Raw genomic sequence first — 21,576 nt, 5'->3', positions numbered from 1 at the left:
TTTTATCCACGTATATAAATCAAAAGAAACAGCTTCCTTTAAGGCAAGCATATGAAGATACTAAAGCAAGATACCAATTAAATATTCATACATTCAATATTTCAAAATAAGGAATTTGGATATACACATGCATAATTTAAAGTTCTATAGTGAAACCTGTCTACAGAGGCTATTTCTACTGTATTTCAACAACATCCAAACTTGAAATATACAATGCAGTCTTTCAATGCTGTGTTAAAACTTTAAAGTATATAGTAATTCATTTCAAGCTCTGAACACAAAATAAAAGCCATGTTATGCACACGGCACCTTTCAACAAGAACTATTGCTTTGCCCCATGTATTAAATGCCTTTTGACACTATGAAATGGGGCTCTAGGCACCATGCTTTTCTACAAGGTAGTGTCAGATGAGAAATGATAGTTATTGATTAGAACACGAGTTAAATAGATAAACCCTAGATAAAAGATTTTTAGTTCCTGAAATCATAGCAACCATAGTCTATTGAGTTAAATCCTAACCTCGGCTATTTAAATCCTAACAAGGCCCCGATTACAGAAGAAATACCTGAATAAAATGATGGAGGTGTCTGCTACTATCATGATGTCCAGAACATTTTTTGTACAAATGATGTAAAGATCTAATTGTTATTTGTGTTGCTGTACATAAATAACAAGGCTAGCTAGCTTGGGAGTTTATAAATTCCTCTTGCATGCAAAAATATCAGTACATTTTAAATCCAATGTACATATTAGTGCATGCCCCCTGTTAGTTGCATGTGAACATTCAATGTAAACATGTCATGCACATACAATGTGCACTTAATATATTCTACAATTATAAAATGTCTCAATAAAGAGACTATCCCTAGGATCAGTTGTGATTATGATTCCATTATTTTCTTAAAAGGAGGAGTAGTTAAAGCAATGCATCTATCAAGAGGCATTAGAGAGCATTCATTTCTATTTGGACTAAAATGCTGGGAAAAACTTTACCAACTTTCAGAATAATATCATGACCTTGTTATAGCACATATTTAAAGGAAACCTTTTTTTAAACATATCTTTCTTTTTTAAAGGGTGACTCACTTCATCTGATTAGTAGGGAATAAAAAAAGTAAAAACCCATAAAGGTAAAAAAGTGATGTTAAGTAATATAAAGCTATACAAAATTTGTATCTACATAGCAAATGATTTCATATGAAAACATCTATGGTCTCACAATGAATATATTTTTGCCTTAGAGCTAATACTTTAATTTTCAAGAACCAAGAAAGAGGTGGGGGGGTGGGAATCAAAACTAGTCAGTAACAATGCAGCGTCGAAAAGCAATAAACTCAAAATTAAGTTATAAATAATTTAAAGCATGTCATGAAGATGTATTAATAATTCATCAGATAAATAATTTACTAAATAATCAAATAAATAAATAATGAAATACATAAATAAATCAGCAAATAAATAATTCTGCAAAATAACCTAAACAATAAGTCACTAAAACAAATGACAAACCTACAAAACTACAATGATTTCCTAAATTCTGATAGTTTTAAATAAACAAATGTATATAAACTAGATCTATCTTTGTTGGATGGAGAAATATTTTTCACTGCTATTGGTAAATTCCTGATTACACTGCATAAGGATACAATTTCAGATTTTACAAGAATGCAGCTTTTTCCTTGTAAATTATTAACACGATTGCTACAATATATTTTGCCCTGTGTTTTATATGTAACCTCTTTATGCAGTTCATTTTCCCCCCAAAATAAATGAACCACCTCTTTATAACATTTAATTTTCATCCCTTTTCTCAGTGCAGTACTTACAATATTGCTATAGCCTTCTTGGTGGTTCTCTCACTATCTCTCTGTATCTTCTGCAAACCTTCAGAAGTTTTGCTGCAGGGGAAAAACAAGTAGAATAACCTTAATTATTACAGATGGTATCTCATTCATTAGTGGATGACAACTTTTTATTTGAAAGCACAAGAAAAGCTGTTTTATAATTCTACAAAGCAACTTAATGTGAAACAACCATCACTGTTTGCAAACTACCTAAAGTTTTTAGAAGTCTTTGGTGAAATTAGTTCAAGCAGACTGAGGCCTGTTTCTTGTATTTAAACTGACATACAATCTGTGCAAACTGGCATTATTTGAGATGTAAAGACAAAACCCGAGAAGGACAAAATGCTTGGCTGACATCTAAAGCTATCCTTGATTTTGGAAACTCATAGTCCTTGAAAGTATGAGACCACTTAATTTCCACTATCTAAGTGTATTCACAATTTAATTAGAACACTGAACACAAAATCCAACAGTGACACTAAGAAGAGTCAAGGAACCAGTGACCTAATGAATCAGCCCCTCTCTGCATTTATTTTAATACATTATATTGATATGCACTATAGCTTGCTACAGAGCAGCATTCAGTAACATGGCAAGTACTGGGTATTGATTTGACCAGTACTCTCCAAATTGAGGTTTCTTTATGACACTCCTTAATACACCACTCAGGCAGTGTCACCAACATTTATTTTTTGAACACTGTACAAGCCTGTAATTGTGTAAAGGTGACAGATACAAAATTACAGTATACCACTATAGAAATGTTAGATGCTCATGAATTTTGCCATACGAAACCCATAGACAGTACAACGGATAATTTATTCTTAAAACTACTTGGACACATTATATTTAACAAGTCTCAAATTCTCCTTAGGGATTATAATAAGGAAACACTTGTTTAAATCATAAATTTTATATTTATCTTGGCTAAACACCCTCCTTTGGATAGACTGCCATGTTTTGTCAAGAAAAATCAACACAGTGGAAAGAAGTACTTGTTCTGTTGTGTGGTCATTCAGAAGACTATGTAGAAGTAATGTAAATGTGCACCAGCGTTGATGATAATTTCACGCTCTCATACTCTCATTTCAATTTGCTTTAAAAAGGACCATTCCTCCTGGCTAAATATAGTCATCATGAAAAAGCACACCTTTCCTTTGAGCTAATAACATTACAAGCCCCAAAACACAACAGTACAGCAACTTCTGTAATATTTTAAGGATTCCGAAAACACTCCTCCTCTCAGGAAATCTTTCTCGAAGGTTGGGATAAATGAAAGGATACTTTCTCCCAGTACTAAGACTGTATTATGTGAATGAGAAACAACAACAACGTGTAGTAATGTTCCTGTTCTTCAAACTACATGGCACATACACTTGGAAAACAAAGGAAAGTAAGAACTAGTGGGACATTCAATGGATCAGAGATGACCCGATGCCTCCGGAATAATTTTTCAGTGCAATTATACTCACTTTTTTAAATAAGAAGTGAGCGTCAAGCTTCCTGGTTTTCTTTTTTTAAGGTTAGTTTTACTTTCATTTAATATTTAATTTGGACCATAAGGCTCCAGGACAAATCCTCCTGTTTCTTTCCATTTGTACATAGTTCCATGGTAAATATGTACCTTACTATGGGGAGCCCAGACTATCAAGTAATGCAGCTATTTCAAAGACCATTTAGCGCTAAAGCACCAGGGATAGGCTGTACCATCCTTAAAAAAGGGCTGGATAGTACATGTTTGTCCTCCATTCAACAAATTTACTTGTATGTGCTGTTTGAGGAGCAAAGCATATATAAACTGAGCCCAAGATCCCTCCTGAACTCTCAGCTTGCACACTCTTATTACTTGTGTACAATGGGATACGTGATACACATCTTCCTTTTAAGAGATCATAAGGGCTTTGCTAAACATTAAATGACCTGCACAAAAATAGTACAGACCAACTGAGAAACAAGTTTCTCTGGGTAAATGCAATATCTTTTTTTTAGACCAACTAAATTGTTGGAAAAAACTCAACAATGCCACCCGAGTACACAAGACACCATCAGAGATTCTCCCTATGCCTGTAGAAGAAGGGTGTATGTGCCAGAAAGTCTGTGAAGAACAATTTTTCCAACTATTTAGTTGGTCTAATAAAATATCTCAGATTGAACCAAAGAAGCTTGTCTGCCTACATCCTTAGACCAACACAACTAGAACCAATGCAGATTGAGGCACTAAGGCTAGAAAACATGGTCCCTTCATCACCCACAAAAACAGTATGCAGCCACACAGAAGATAGGGACCTGTTTTTCCATGCCTAACACCAAGCTTAAAGTAACTGTTACATTGAAATGTGTGCAACTAGACCATGTTCAGTACAGATGGAATATTCAGAGATGTTACCCCCAAGTCTAATAAACTCTACAGATCAGTTTATCTTAGCCAAGTCTTAATGGATTTTACTGGGGTCAGAAAAAGGCTACAAGACCTTCCTGCGTATCAAATATCTCATCCCTCCTTCAGGTCAGGAAACTGCTAAAGCACCTCAGAAAAATATTTGGGAAAACAAAGAAGAAAAAAAAGGGTTATTTTGCCAAGTTTTGCTGTAGATTTTTGTATGGAAAGTTTCATCAGGCAGAGATGAAACAGTTTTGTAAGAGTATTAGCAATGAAAACAAGGGCTTGTACTAGAAAAAGTTAAGCTACTTTAACTATAGGTGTTACTATCTTTACATGTAAGACCAAGAATATAAGCATTAGTATCTGCAAACTGGAAAAACTTAATCTGGTCACAAGGGGAACCCAACCTGTTTCTTTCATTTGATACATGGGAGTGGATGGTACACCAGAAAAAAAAAAAAAAAAAAAAATGGAGAAATTAAGATGATCATGTCATTTTAAAGTCTGAATAAAGAGGGATTTGCCTTCTACATAAAACCACAAACAAAAAAACAAACAATGAGGTGTGGAGATGCATAAACCCCAGGCTCAATTTGATCAAGCTAAATCAGTGATTATCAACCAGAGTGCCACCACATCCTGGGATGCCTTGATACCCTTTTAAACAGGGGCAGACAATTACTTCGGACAGAGGGCCACTTACTGAGTTTTGGCAAGCCATCAAGGGCCTCATGACAGGCAGCCAAGGGCAGATATATATTAATTTTTAAAACTTTTTCGGGACCCTGCAGGCCAGATAGAATGGCCTGGCTGGCCGCATTTTGCCTACCCCTGCTTTTAAAAGGTTTTGCAAGGTACCACGCAATAGTAGCACTGCTGGGTACATAAATATGATTCACAAAATAAGCCCACAAATTTCAACTATGAATCCGGAGGGTTAAAAACAAATACTCTGACCTGTTATGAGCCAAGTTCTTAGCAACAGAAGAATTGATCTATTATTTTTTCATAATGAAAAAAACCTGAAAAAGAGCTGGCATTTCCCAAGGGGTGTCTTGAGTCTAAGAAGGTTGAAAATCACTGAACTAGATAAATAGTAAAGTTCTGATCATAATACAGATTCCAAAGCCCCTTTTAATTAACGTAAGATTACACAAAATATTCCGTATCTCAATATTAAAATGAATAATTGCCCTGAGAAGTTATATTTAGAATTTAAAATGCATCACATGAAAGATTTCCATGGCTATGCCCTCCCCTCAATTGTATGCACTTGTGTATCCTAATTGGTATATTAATGAAGATTTCTGTTTTGGTCCGGTTTCTGCTCTTCATATTCTATCTCCATTAGAAGATATGAATTCCTGTTTATTGTGTTATGGCTTATTACTATACTTGAGTAGAACTTATACATGCATTTCAATCATCAGTCTTAATGATTTTCATTTTGTTAAGTAGCATATTTTTATCACTAATCTAACTAAAGGTTTTAAAAATAACCCAGCCTTAAATAACTTTATTACTCAAAGTAATAGAACAAGAGAATCTTTACCAAACACTTTCTGAAGTTTTGGAGATTGTAGCATGTCTTTGTAGGAAACAATACTTATAGAAAGTCAAACTAGTCCTTATAATTTTGGCAATTATTTTGTCTTGATATGCCTAGAATCATGACAGAAACTCTCCCTCCACCCCCCGCACACACACACCCTCCCCCCAACAAGACAAGGAACTTTATTCATCTTCTCCATTTTATCTCCAATGACATGTTTTTATGTTGTTTCACCAAACTAAGGTATTACTGAATACCAAGCTAAGTTATTCACTCACGTACTACTAATACAACATGCAAGTCATTTGGCTGTCATGATGCTGTTATCCATATTGCCTAGTCAGGATATAAATAAACAAAAAAAACCCACAAAAAACCTGATCACTAGCAAAGGTTTATCTCGTATTCCCACATGTACAGCATGTCACATTAAATATATGCAAATCAACCTCTTTCTCTTCTAGCTTTTTTGAGCTGACAACTCCTATGACCTGAAGCCATGGTTAACGATCACAATTATTTGACTTTCATATTTATACAATCAGTCATCAGATACGCATGTTAATTAATTTCAACAGTCTAGTATTCTAATGATCAACATTTAGCCTATATTTTTAAATAGATAGAACAGTTAGTTTTATCAGTTTCCATAATTAACCCTTTGCCGATATCAAATGTGGTATACACTGCACATCTATCTACATGGTAAGCTGTACAGACATGCATATTAAATTCTATTAAATAAGACTAGGGGAAGTATTTTTATTATAAACAATTGTTTTGATGGGAAAAAGTTTTTTTTTTACAAATTGAAAACATCAGATACTTTTCAATGTAAAAACTTGTATAAATACAATTACTACAAATTAAATATTTGATCATCTATTAAAACAAAACGTGACAAAACATCAAGATAGATTAAGTAAATAGATCATACAACACATGAATGCATGATTATTTCATGGCCAGGATTTTGCCACCTTGGAGTTTTTTGTTGTTGCTCTTGTTTCATCTCTTATAAAATAAAAGCTAAAATAATGTTTTTAAAGGAACTAAATTGGATGCTTCAGAGTCTAATATGTTATAGATATCATTTTAAGAACTAAGTGCAGTTATCCAAGTATTTCAAATGGTCTTATCATTGAAGCTCCACCCACAAAATAAAAGCATTACACAACACTACCCATGGAAGACCCTCTTTTCTATGACTCCCCAACTCCACCATTTTACTTATTGTGAATTTTTTAATCTTCATCTATAAGAATTGATGGCAAACTGCTCATCCAGAGTGGTCTAGTACAAAAAAGTAGATGTTGCATCTTGCTCCGAAATATATAAACAGGCTTTGCTTCATTCCACACCTACGGGCACTCCCTACCTTCCCATCATCATTTGTATCCAATGTCAGACTTGACCTATCGTCACAAGTACCAATGCTTAGGCACTTGCAAGCAAAAGTTGGTCAGCATACTGAATGGTAAAATTATTGGAACTAATGGGAAAACTTAATAATCTATGGAAATGATGTATTGAGAACGATTAAGCCAAACATCTTTCAGCAGATAATCAAAGAATAACTTTGCACCTGCTTTTATTGCCAGTTTAAAAAAAAAAAAAGTTTTTAAGAAGAAATTAAAAACAAAAAAGAATAAAATGAAACAGTAAGGTAAATATTATATATAACTACTCTTACTGGTACAAGGAAGGTGACTGAGGCAGAGGTTATCATTACTTTCATGACAAAACAGTTTTCCATCATAATATACCAATACACTGAAACTTAACCCTTTCATGGGGCATGACACCAGTTTCAACAGAAAATATCTTTTTCAGCTACAAAAGATAATTTATGGTCAAGTGTAGATAATGAGGTATCTTAAATGTATCTCAGAAGTGTCTATAGATTGTAGTTAGGGAATTAATTTGAGATGTTGTTACTTTATCCTCGAGTCCCTGCTATGCCTCATTCAGATTAGGGACTGGACCTTGGCCTCCCGTATCTGAAAGAAATACCCCACTCAGCAGGCTCTTAGCTATTCTTGAGTGGGTGTTATTCTCTCCTGCTGAAAATATTTGCTTGAGCAGAGACTTGAAACCCTCTCCCTCATCCCCAGGTGAGCATTATAATCAAACTTCAAAAGCATTTCCTTTTCTCTCTGAAGGCAAGGGCCATGTGGTACCTTACAGAACAATTCATTGAGAGAATGAGCTTTTATAGGCTATGGCCTACTTTGTCAGATTCTTTCTAAAGATGCATTAAACGATGTTTGGAAAAAATTGCAGAATAATGCAGCTAACAATTTACATAGACACAATCTGAACCTACATTACCTTCTCACCAAATGATTATGAATAGTTTAACAATATGCCACTATGTTCAATTTTCATTGCTAAAGTTCATGATAACAAAAACTTTTTTTTTTTAAAAGCTACACCATAGATGACCCAAAGAAATGGTTTAATATCTAGCACCAAATGCAAGTTATTAGTCACAAAAGAAAATTAATGAGATACAAAATGTTGCAAAAGGGCACCTGATTTCTATAATGAAATGAGTAAACATTTTTAATGCATAAGAAACAAAATGGAAATAGAAAAGAAATTTAACACATGAAAGTAAAAACAAGTGTTTGTGCAATTCACCAATGAAAGTAGATTGTTTATTATTTTTAAAACTGTTTATTATGGATTTTAATAAGTGTTTACATTAGAACAATGGAAATAAAATCTTGTGCACAGAGTTAGGCTCTAAAGTCAGACATGAATTTCTTTTCCTCCTCCCTATGAGAGAACTGGAAAAATCTGAAAGTCGTGGTTTTATGACTGTGGCATAAGGACCAAATATATTCAGCTCTTGTTGGAGGTCTGACCTCTCTCAGAAGTGTAGCAATTTCTCAGATACCACAACCGAGTACAGCATGAGGGCCCATACAGAATTGGAATTGGACTGTGTAGGAATTATGGAATATGGTCAAAATATTAAGGATCTTAAAGAAGTGGAAGGGAAAATCTGCTTATAATTGTGAAGTATGTTAGTGTTGAGAAAAATGGTTGCCAGGAAGAAACAGTTTTCCTGTCCTAATGTTGCTGTCCCACAACTCTAGAAGAGCTCTCCCTGATGACATTTTTTATCTTGTCATGTTTAGGTCATGCCATAAAGAAGTACACATGTACTGGATGCTTCCTTGTCTGAGCAAGCTGATGCACTTTCATTCCTTGGCCTTCCATACACACTCCCTGTTATCCAGGGGCAGATCCAGGGTGGGGTGCACTGGTGTACTTGCACTCCCCTTTGATCTCTGGTCCACCCAAAATTTAACACCAACTGCCAGGCAAGCAGTGGCAGCAGCATTTCTAGTCAGACAATGCTGAGGGAGTCAACTGATTTCGTGGCTCAGTTTAAATCTACCTGATCCCTTCAAAAACTTGTCATTCCACAGATGCTAATGGACCTCTCTTCTTCTAAATGGTCTTGATGTTCCATTAATCAAGCTCTCCTGTTTTTTCTGCAATTCTGGCATCTGTTAGCTACTCCTGGTAACAAAGTTCCTATTTCACAGCCCTGTAGATTATTTTTTAACTCATTCCAATCAAGTTGTATTTGTTTTTGCTTTAATTTTAAACGGAATAATACAGCCCTAAGTCCCTAGCATATTAGCAATGCTTCTAGTTTATTTTTAACTGGAGAAAAACGTGTCATTTTATATTTGCGGATGGACCAAACCATCAACACCACCTGTGACAGTCAGGAGTTGTGCCTGCTTGAAGTGAAGTGCTTGCTGAGTGCCCCATGATGAGGCAAGACCAAATGTTACCTGTTGTTTGTCGATGAATTGCAAAATGTATTATAGCTAAGAAGTTTAGTTAAAGTTTTAAGAAAACTGGTACGAGGCCTTGTAAGTAGTTATGTAGTGGTGCAGCTAAAATTGATCTTATATGGTGTAACGCAAATGCTTGAACTGCTATTGGTTGGCTATATAAGGAAAGATCTTGATGTGAGATTGTGAGTGGCTGTAAGCCAACAGCATAGCTCAGAAAGCTATAAATTTGCCGGCACGGCCAGGAATTGGTAGAAGAAAGATGCAGCATTGTAAAAGAAGCTACCGTTTTGAAGACTGGCTGCTGACCTGGGTTTGGCGAGCCAGCGGATCTCAAGAAGCCCGAGGACCAAAAACAAGGGTCCTTCCCGGTACCCCCCTGGACAGCATAGATCAGGGACGCCCGACTTCGCTGAGCTTTATCAAGAGAGATTTCTCATACATCAGGCATCAGAGGGGACTGCTGCTAAGTTGCCAACGTGAAATATTATTGTCTGTTATTGTTGTCTTGTTTATACTACGCATAGATGTATGTTAAATCAATAAACCTTTCTTACTTTTTCACTCCTGACCACTCTCTCAATCCTGAACCCTTCTGCTGGCAGCTGGGACACTTCCCTTTCCAAATTCTAGATCTGCCTGTGCTGTATGTTCCCACACAGCACAGGTTCTGTCTTATCTCTTCCAAAAAATAAGATTCTCAGTCCACCTGCCTCAAACCTTCAGAACCAAAGTTTAAACTGCTTGAGTACTCACTGGCTTAAGTATTACTGCCTTAGAGTTCCAACCTGGGGGGCATTCTGGGTTTTATTTCCCTTCACCAGGGTCATAGAGCAGTTGAAAAAGAACATACACTTTTTAAGGATTATAAAAATTAAATCACTATTTTAGTTAGTACAATATACAGTGCAGGTTTCCCTCAATTTATGTGGTACACGTGTTCCCGGAGAACGGCACGTAAATCAAATTGTAACAAATAGGGATAGGTTCCCATGGCAGGGAGGGAGGCTGGGACTAGGGAACGGGCAGGGGGAGAGGCAGCAAAGCAGAGGGAACACAGTGACGCTCACCCCAGCCCCGGCTGCAGCAGCCCTAGGACTGGCTGGTGTCAACTGCCTGCAGCCACTGGTCTGCACCGTGCTCTGCCTGTCCCCACTCACCTCTGCTCCTGGACTGCGCTGTACCTTGGTGCAGGCTGCTCGTGTTGGCTGTTCCCCGGGCCGCTCCAGCACAGGTGAGGGCGAGTGTGGACAAGCAGAGCCCCGGGTAGTGCAGGGTGCGGCACCCACCCCAGCCCGTGCTGGAGCAGCCCCAGGAGCAGCCAACACTAGCAGCTTAACCAGGGCACTGTACAACCCAGGAGCAGGAGGTGAGCGGGAACAAGCGGAACCCAGGTGAACAGGTGGAGCACGGTGCAGCCCAGCGGCTGCAGGCACTAGTCACTCCCGGGGCCACTGCTGCTGAGGCGAGTAGGGCCATGGCCCTTCCCCTACAAACTTACCTGCTTGGGCAGGGGGGTGTCTATGCTGATCGCATAAGAGCAAATTTGCCTTGCATATAACGAATTATGGGTCTAAATATCGCGTAAAAGTAAATTCACATATAAAGAACCCGCAAAATCAAGTGAAACCTGTATACACCAGACAGAACAAAACAGACAGCGCTTGACACTTCAGCATTCTTGCCACTCTTGAGCATTCTTTGCTCTTAAGATAACTTTGCCCTAATAGACCAGGATAATGCCCTCCCCACCCTTCATGTGGCCTCTTCATCCACTATGCCTTTTTCCATTTTTCTGTACAGCCAGTTTTACTCACTCATCAGCTCCTGCAGTTAAGCTGAGCTACAGTTACACAAACACTACCTCCATGCCCAAGCTTTTTAGATCAGATTTCCCCCTATCATACCAGCCTATCAGAATCTGTAGATTAAGTCCTACTGTTTACACCAGTACTTTGCTTCACATCTAGGGAGATTATGCTGTTCCAAATCCTGCCCTACAGATAAATTTAGCTAGACTGGTTTCCCCTTAGTTTTAACCATCCTCTAGTCTTAATCAAATCAAATCCCACCTAAATGGAAAACTTAAATTAGGGGTGGGCAATTATTTTGGCCAGAAGCCCACTTAATGAATTTTGGCGAGTCGAGGGCCATACAAATAAAGTTAAATGGTGAAGATCTCATTTTCACAAATTACAGATAAAAAAAAAATCATATGCTAAAAGGCAAACATCTACTATAAAATATTTTATTTCAAAAAATAATATGTCCTGAGTTATTAGGGGGGTTACTGGTTTATATTGTGGCAATTGCATAATAGCTCACAATAAACCCTCTCCCAAGGGAACCAAAACTAGTGAGCAAGACACTCAGCCAAGGGAGGATGCCCCCATCCCCAGCAGAGCCCTGCCACTGCCCAGCCAGCCCATAAATCACAAGGGAGCTCCTGCCTCAGCCTGCACCCCGACACCCCTCAAAAGTCACCTGCACCCCAAAACCCACCTCTTCCCATCCACACACAACCCCACAAAGCCTAGGGAAGCCCAACAGCCCCTTCCAAGCCTAGCCCATCTCCCTGCCAGAACTGTGCAGGCTGTTCCCACCTGCAGCCCAGGGGTCCCCTTCCCCCAGAAGGAGCTGGGGGCAGCATCACCTGGGCAAACAAGACAGGAATCATACTGGATGCCACCAGGAAGCAGCAGATGGCTGGGCAGTCTCACAATACTGCATGGGGCAAAGCAGAAGGTGGGGCCAGGGCTTCCCTATCAGGAAGCTCTGCTACCTCCAGGTACAGGTGCTGAGCACCTGCCACCTGGTCCTAGCACCCAGGGCAGCTCCTGCCAGCTCTGAGCCACAGGCAGGTGGGGTGCCACCACTCACTCTAGCCTCAGCAGGATTTCTGGGGCCTGAACACAGCTCACCCAGGGCATGCCACATGGAGCCGGGTGGGTGGGCGGGCAGGACTGCATCCACCCAGCATCCCCCTGTATGAGCAGAGGCCAGAACCAGAACCATCAGGGCCTGAGCACAGCTCTCCCAGGGCCTGCCGCTCCTAGGCGAGCGGGGCTGCTTCTGCTCAGTCTCCCCTGTGGCACTAGCAAAGGTTAAAGCCAGAGCCACCACCCACCTGCAAGCTGGACAGAATCAGCTGGTGGCCCGGATATGGCCCATGAGCTATATCTTGCCCTCCCCTGGCTTAAGTGATCCTCTATAATACCTGGTCATGGACACAGCTCTGACATCAGAATGACTCTATACACTGAGGAGCGATAAAGCTATTTTATGACATGAACCAAAATTAATGTGATACAAAGATCTCAACGTGTCAGACTTGTTTTATCATGACTTCACTTTTATACAAGACCGCTTCTAGCATACTTTAATACCTCCATAAACAAAAAAATTTTCTATTCAGCCCTTAATGTTACTGCATTTTACAAATGGTAGGTAGGTTTCATTACACTTATTAGCCTAGATGTAAAAATAGGAATCATTCAACTGTATAACTCTCCTCAAAACAATGGGGGAGGGTAAGGGGGGGAAAAGCATACAAGTCCAAAAAAGTTAACGGGAGGTAAGACAGCAAACACTGAAATACTGTTAATAGTGAAAATGATAGCAGGCAGAATCATCATGGGAGAGGAAAGAAATGCTGCATCCATGGAAGAAAGCTTTTCATCGAACTTAAACGCTGCATTAAATTATTAGAAATGGAATACAGGACAGAGGTGCACCTAATAAACTAACTTAGTCAGAAATGCATAAGCTCTCATGAGCAATAGCTGACTTCATAAGGTGATAGGATAGCATCTGAAGTAAGCTGCTGCTCACAAAAGCTTATAGACTAACAGAACCAGAGTGAACTAAGGTGCACTTCTACCCTGCCTTCTGCATGACTTCAGACTAGCATAGCTAACTATCTCTCTGTTATTAGAAACAGTTAAATATGTAAGAATTAGTTCATGCTGAACCATGTCCCTTTAAATACCCCTGACATTTGAAGTTGAGTACATTAGTCACTAAATCCATATTTGGAAGACAGAGTTATGTTAACATTTAAGCAGTTCTATTTCGAAGTTTTTGCATACTGCTGAATAAATGACATTGGAATTGGCTTACTTTTCTTGGAGGCATTATATAAGATTATTTCTTAGTCTCCTCCTCTTTGATTTAGTACACCTTTTAAGATAATTTATTAATGTTTTGGATATCTCATTCATCATCCATTATTATTGGTGTCGTAAATTAGAAGAATGGAACAAAGCACTGGACTACACTTTTTTTCATATTCATCAATAAAACAGCCACCTCTGTCAGCAGGCAGTGAACAGGAAAAAGTTGGTTTCAGCCACTGGAATGCAAGAACTAACACATCACAAACCATTTGCGATTAAGAAGGGAACATATTGTCTGCAAAAACACAGATTAGTAAGAACCTGTTAAACCTTACCAGTTACTTGGTTGAACTGGAACTCTGATAGAGTAGAGCCCTGAATAAAGAAATACACAAAAGCGTATTTCTCATCACTGCACCATAAAACTAGTCTTGTCACTGAATATAACACTTCATACTGGTCATTATAAAAGGAAAGCAGGGGAAGTGTGGAGAATCCTGTGTTCCAAATGAAAGGAAAAACAAAATCACTACTTGTGGTTAAATGTATTAGAGATATAAAAAAGATTCCTACAAAAGATGGTGTCCCTAAAAAGAGCAAGCACTGCATTTACTTTTGCTGCCCTTAACCTGAAGTAACACTTCAAAAGAATAAATGTAATCTCAGATTGTCCACTTTCATTTATGAATCAAATCAATAACATATTTTATATATATATATTTTTTTAAAGATGCTCTGCTGCCTTTTATCCAGTATTATAAACAGATCCCCAGCTCCTTCTGCCAGTTTGTTTCTATGTGTTGGGAGCATGCCATTTACCTCAGAGTCTGTAAGTAGAGCCTAATTCAAACAATGTGATCATTAGTGTAAATGAGAAGTTTGTCTTAAAACAAACAAACAAACAAACAAACAATAAAAATACCATAAATACCAATACAACCTAATACAAAATTTCAAGTAAGGCACAAAAGTAATGATGGCCTACACTAAGTCTGTCTACTTTCTAAGCTTCCTCAGATTTCCAAAACATCCTTTCCATCAAACTTTTCTTTTTATTAAAATATAGGGCTTCTGAACTCTCCTACAAATTGGAGGGGTGGCAGAGGGAGGGAAGAAAAGAAGAGATTGGAATTAAGGTCTGTCCCTGCATGCATCACAGATATTTCCTATTAACCATATATGAAGAGTTTTCCCCTCTGTATATCACTTGCTCTGAATTTGTACCTTACCAGTAGCATAATTAAGGGGGAAACTGAGGCTCCAGCCTGGGAGCTAATTCGGGAGGGACAGGTGAGTGGAAAAATAGCAGCTGCCTAGTAGGTAGAACTGCTCTGTAACACCTTAGTACATTCTTTTGATCAAAGCATTTACACTAACACCAGACATAAAAAGAGAAAAGATTCAAAAAGATTCATAAAAGTCCTATAGAAACTCAGATTGCAGTACAATAATGAATATGGCCAAGAGTTTTCTGAATCCAGGGTGGATACAGGGGTGGTGCAGTTGCACCCCCTCTTGATTCCTGATCTACTCAAAGTTAGAACACTATGAACTTAGTTTATTTTATAGTGGCAGTGGCAACAGCATTTCTATTCAGGCAGCATTGAGGGGGTCACCTGTCTTCATGGTTCATCATGATCTACCAAAGTCCTTCAAAATTCTTCATTCCACAGGTGTTAATGATCCTCTCTCCCTTTTTTTAACTGGTCTTAACCTAATCAAGCTATTCTGTCTTATACAATTCTGCTGCCTGTTAGCTATTCTTAGTAATGTAGCTCCTATTTCACAGCCCTGCAGGCTGTTTTTAACTCTAGCTAAAAATATTAACCCACGTGGAAACATTAACTTAAGTGAACATTAACTCAGGTGTGGAAATAACTTTCAGTGAAGCATTGAATGCACTGTCAAGATGCTCAAGAAGGCTTGATTTTGTTTTCTGAATCTGAAGGAGCTGTACACATTTAATTCTAAGGACTACAGGACTAAAGACACATCTTTTGATTCTTTGCCTAATTTGTTGCGTTTTTAATGCATAATGTATAATACAACAAATTAGTGCATACTCCAATAGTTATCTATTTCAACCAAACTGAATAATGTACCCCTAGGTCCCTAGCATATTAGTAAAGCTTTTAGTTTTTTTTTTTACAAGGAGAAAATGCATTATGCTATAAGTGACCATGTTGCACCACATCTGCACCCCCTTTTCAAAATCCTAGACCCACACATTTCTATTTTTACTGTTTCACAAAAAACATATATAAATTCCTGATTGCAAGAAGATGGTTTCCAAAGGCATCCTCAAGGAAGAATAAAAGATTTTCTTTTTTAGTTAGGAAGACAAACAATGTCCTCTCCAAAAAAAAAAAGCTTAACAATTACGTTTAAGATTCCCGTGGTAACATTAACTGATATTGCACAATATATTCAGAGAGGAAAAACATATGCCGAAGTAAAATACTGCACAGTGAATATGAACCAAAGTTACCTACTCTGAGAATATTAGCCATTTAGGTTTAAAAGATAACATTTGTATTTCATTAATATTGTCATCTACATTATGTGGGATTTTGAACATACTTTAAGTCATTTTACACCATCTCATTTTCCAAGTCTTGTACCCATGCACCGTTTACACATTTTAACAGCAGCAAAGTTTTCCATTAACAGAAATAAAGAGTTTAAATGAATTAATGGTACAGCACAAAATGATTTTCTGTCCATTATATGAAAACTGAGTTTGAGCAGAGTCTAATTCATTAATAGGATCAGATACTGAAGAATGAAGTTCTTATTACAGAAGAAAACAAAAAGACTTTATGTAAGATTTAGTTTCTATAAGACGTTGCAAATTACCGACTGTGTATCTAATCACTACAAAAGCAAGAATTAGCTATTTTTTCTCCTTAATGGCATTATAGATTTAGGTATTCCAGATCTGGACCACAATGAAACTTGAAACAATACAGTATGTTACCCCACCTCAACAGAAATGGTTCTTTTCTCTGTGCCAATTCCAAATCATGATTCTTATTCACATAATCCAATAGGATCCTCAACATGGCCTGTGCAGCAGCATTGTTACAGCAAGTAATTGCTGATGGTTGACAGATCATACTTGTAACAGTGCTTTTTAAAGCCAATTATTATAAATTAAGTATAGTATGATTCATTGGTTGACTTTGGTTTCAAATTAAAACAAACCTATACAAAGTCATAAAACACACCACTGCATTTTCTCCTTTGATTTAAAACATTACATTTAGAATTACTAACAAAATAGTTTGAAGATCCTCTCCCACTCGCTCTGCATTCCCAATTTTTGACCATTACTCTTCATTGAAAGTTACTGATGAAATGGAAAAAACTTTGAAGGGAACAATAAACTAGCATAGAAAGTTACATATACCCACAACATCTTATTTGGGTATATACTTGTTATTTTATCAGGGGTGTATGGATAAAGATTTTTTTGGGCAGATACTGATGGCCAATTATTAACGAGCCATATCAGCGGATACCAATCCGACTGCTGATATGCAAGCCCAGCAGCTTAGAAACCAGTGTCCGCCTGGTAAGTCTGTTGTGGGGGGGAAGGGGCATGGGAGAGTAAAGGGGCATGGGGGGAGTATACTGAGGCCCCCACGGTGAGGGAGTGGGGCTGGGGCTGCAGCAGGCACTGCCCAGCTAGGGTGGCGTGGGACGGAGCTGCGAGCGACTTATCTGGGGGTGTGGGAGGGGGCAGCTCCCATCACTGTGCACAACCCCCAGAGAAGGATGGGAGACGCGTCTCAAACATCTGTGCAAAAGGTGAGGGTAGGCTACCACTGCGGGCTGGGGGGAAGTGTCGGGCAGGAGCAGCAGCACTGGGAGGGTGGGCTATGGTGAATTTTGGGATGGCGGTAGCCCACCCTGAAGCCCCCCCGCCTCCAAGCCACTGCCACCCACCCTAAGTACAGCTCCAGCCAACCCCTCCACTGGGAAGAGGACGGCACCACCCCTGGCCCCAAGTATGCAGAAGCTTCCCACCCTTGCCCTGCTCAGATATGGGGGGGCACGTGCCCTCCATGCCTCCCCTGGGGGTACACACAGCAGTGGAAGCTATCCCCCCGTGCCCTCCAAACAAGCTGCTCATGTCTCCGTCCCATGCCCCACCCAGGCAGTGCCTGCCCCTGCCCCAGCCCTAGCCCCACTTCCTCCTCCACCATGGGGGCCTTGATCTGCCCCCTTCATGCCCTCTCCCTCCACAGACTTACCAGCTGAACACTGCTCTCCAAGCTGCTGGGCTGCACTCCTGGACATGTGCCTGCTATGGCTGCACCCATGCATGCAATATTTACCGGTGACAATATTGGCCACATCAGCCAAAAGAAGCTGATTGCCGATGTCAATTTTCCTTTTATCAGTGCCGATACAACATGGACTACTATGGCAGTGCACTTCTATATTTTATCTTATTTATGATTTCTCCCTGTGTTGGTGATCATGATGGCTAAGTGCTACACATAAGCCTTAAGAAGAAAGTTGATATCTCCCTTGCAGTCAATAGGTCAGTAGGAAGTGCGGTGGTACAGGTTGCTTTCACATTCTCCTTTTGTACAAAACATTAACCACAAAGATTTGGGGGGGGGAGGGAGGAAGGATGTTCTAGCCATTGTGGCTAAGACATTTACTTAGAATTTGAGTCACTTTGACTCAAGTCCTTGCTCCAGTGAAGGCTTTAGTTGCATATGATCAATGAGAGAAAGAGTGAATTCCCCTACCAAAATACCCAATCAACTGGTAGCTATGGCACTCTTCAGGGAAGTGGAGCAACAACAGGTACCCGATTCATGTCTCCCACATTCAGTATAAGTGTTTATTAAATAGCTCCGTGCTTCAAAAAGGGAAGAGGAGTGGCAATAGCATCACCATCTCTTCTGCAAGCACCAGAATGTCTACTTCCCAACTTATTTGGGGGCACTAGTAAGTCTGAATTGTATGGATTGCTCATTCAATTAGAAGAAAATTCCGCATTGGTAAAGAAAACAAATTTTAAATGTGGTCTGATCTCAAAACTATCATCTTTTCAATGTTTCAGCTCAACAAGCAAACAAAGACAATTATTCTCACAAACGTAATGAAGGAAAAAGAAAGCACTAATATTTTTTACATAAAACTCGCACCAATACTTTATGGGCCAGAAAGATTTACTTTGGTAAAGTTGATTTACCAAAATCTTGGGGGGAAAAGTTTGTGGTCCAGACTCAAGACTAATTACCCCTTTTACCATCAAAATAAAGGAAACATTCAATTAATTCAATCTTCCTTATTCCACAGGTTAACAAGTAGAATTCAGTTAAACTATTCTGATTTATCTACATTAGTTTACTTTCAACAACAACTAGTTTTAAGCATATCAATGCTTTTAAGAACATTAAAAGGCGAGTCAATTTGTACCATCTTAAGCCTAGAACAGAACTGGTAAGTTTCCTCACAATTATGCCAGCATACAGTATTTACTCAACTCTAAGATGACCCAGAATTTAAGAAAAAAGCCCTCCTAATAATTAGGTTCCATACATGGAAATGTTATATATTTGCTAGATTTTTCCATGTATAGAATCTAATTATGGGGGGGGGGGCATCTTAAATGCATGCCCCCACCATAATCATAATCCATTATGATTATTTTCCATGATAAATCCAAAATCACAGTCCCCCCTAGCCTCGCAGGGCCCAACCAGACTTACCAGCGGAAGCAGCTCTCTAGGCTGCCTAGAGGCCGTGTGCACATATATACACATGGCGCCCCATGCCTGACCATCCTGCTCCCGTTTCCCCCCAGCACCTTGCAGGCTGGAACTCTGCAAGCCTGAAGAAAGCTCTTTGCAAAAAAGTGCAAAATCCATGCATTTCTCACTTAAAATGAAAAATCCACATTTTTCTCAGGTAAAAGGGGAAAACCGTGGTTTTTTCTGTTTTACCATGGAAAACGGAAAACGCGGGTCCTGGTGATGACTAAACAAAGGTATCCACTAAGGACTAAACTAAAATGAAGCTCCTTGAATGCTAATTTGCCATCATTCTGAATTTACTCTCCATGGAAGTTTCACTGAAGATGCTAAGAGGAGGAAAAGAAGAGGGGGAAAAAATTCTCTCTCAACTTTACAAATCAGAAGATTGGGAGGCTTGTAATTATGGACAACTCTATAAGACTAACTCCCTTAGCAAACTATGGAACACCATCTCCGACTCTCCTTTCTTTTAAAGTAACTGACTCTCCTTTCTTTTAAAGTAATACTCCAGAAGATGTGATACTCACCATCAGGCCTCACCCAAGACACTGAACAGCACTGTATCTATTCAGCATTCAATACATTCTAACAATTAGTTACAAATGGAATATGTGCATCCCCATTTGTTAATTCTCTGAATTTGTAGCTAGCTAACACTATTCACAAACCAGTGTATATGTAAGGGAGTGAAGGGGAAAGAATGTTTAGGCTATTTTGTACCATTGTAGTAGCCTACTTTGTAAAAGATTAACTTAAACTGTAACAGGATAGTTCTGCTGGTCCCCTGTAGGAGTCAGGAAGCAATTCCCCTCCCTCATGCCACCTGCCATAGATACGTCATTGACTTATAGAGTTCTGCCCCCAGTGTACCTCCCTCAGAAGTACTGGCCACAAGTACAGGCAGGAGTTTGACTAGATAAGTGGTCCACAACTTTCTTAGAAGCTCATGGCAACCTTCAAAAAGTGGCAGCTCTCATTAACTTTTTTACTATGTAATAATAATAATAATAATAAAGCAAATCTTATGCTTCAAACAATTCAGAAAGGCCACAACAGGTCAGCATATTTTTGAAACTGTGGATTCCTACTGGAAATCTCTGGGAAATCTCATGAATCATGTGTAGGTGTTTGCACACCTAAGAATTCTAATATTGCACTGCACCCTGGGACACTCTTCAAAGGATCTCACAGCATCCTGGTGGAGAATCACTGGACCAGGGTTCTCATGGTATTTAGAAAACTGTCAGGTACCTGGCTAGCAGGTCTCTCGATTGTGCTTAGGTAAACAGATAGCCAGATTTGGGGTTAAACAAGATTTTTTCTCCACTTGGGACAAATGACAAGAACTGGCTAACATGGAAGATGGAAAATCCCAACAGAGTATGATCCTTTTTATAAATTTTATAGTACATTGGCATGATTCACATAATTTCTGCCATTGCTGCGGCCAAGGCCTGGACTATACCCTTACCTCTCCTGCTTTTACCTGTGGCACTTTATACTCCATGTTGTTTTGGGTCGAGAGAAGAGAGAGAAATGTTCTTAAAAGGGGTGGCTGCAGTGTCCAAGAGGGGCTGAAGTAGATCCTTCATGAATCCTTTTGGACAAATTTCCCTGTGACTACAGAAATCTGGACCTGGTAGCTCAGGAGGCTCTTGAGAGTCTTATGTCCTTATGAAGGAAACACATAGGAAAAGGCACAAAGGGGGCAATAGGGTTGGAACAAAACTGGTATCTAAATGTGGAATTGGGAATACAACTACTGGAATAGATTGTCTGAAGGGTAGGAATAAATAGTGTGATCTTTTTCAGTCAGAAGAACACTGTATAAAATAACCCATAATTATTTCAGTCAAGTACATAATTATGAAGGTTACTATATTTGCATGATTTAACAACTATTAAACCAATACTATTAATTTAAGAATCCACTAACAAAACTTACTAACAAATCATCTTAAAGAGTGCTTGTTTATTGCTTACTACAGTGTCAGCAAGTCAAAAATTGATCTTAAACAACAAAAGCCTGACAAAAGAAAATGCCTCCTGCACTGTCTCACACATGGAATAAAAGAGTCAAGGCTCA

The 21,576-nt window shown here is 38.9% G+C and overlaps 1 long non-coding RNA gene across 1 annotated transcript in view; it reads right to left on the bottom strand.

Annotated features, from left to right (window-relative positions):
• The window catches only part of LOC132250906 (uncharacterized), a 97,596-nt gene that overhangs the window by 45,745 nt on the left and 30,275 nt on the right, over positions 1-21,576 (bottom strand). The window contains exon 2 of the long non-coding RNA XR_009462597.1: positions 1,828-1,899. This is a non-coding gene — a long non-coding RNA (uncharacterized LOC132250906). The remainder of the gene's footprint in view (positions 1-1,827; positions 1,900-21,576) is intronic.

The sequence above is a fragment of the Alligator mississippiensis genome, chromosome 5, assembly GCF_030867095.1.
Source record: "Alligator mississippiensis isolate rAllMis1 chromosome 5, rAllMis1, whole genome shotgun sequence".
In the NCBI taxonomy this organism is placed as follows: Eukaryota; Metazoa; Chordata; order Crocodylia; family Alligatoridae; genus Alligator; species Alligator mississippiensis.
The sequence above is the reverse complement of the archived record's forward strand: the minus strand, read 5'-3'. Positions and strand labels throughout refer to the sequence as shown.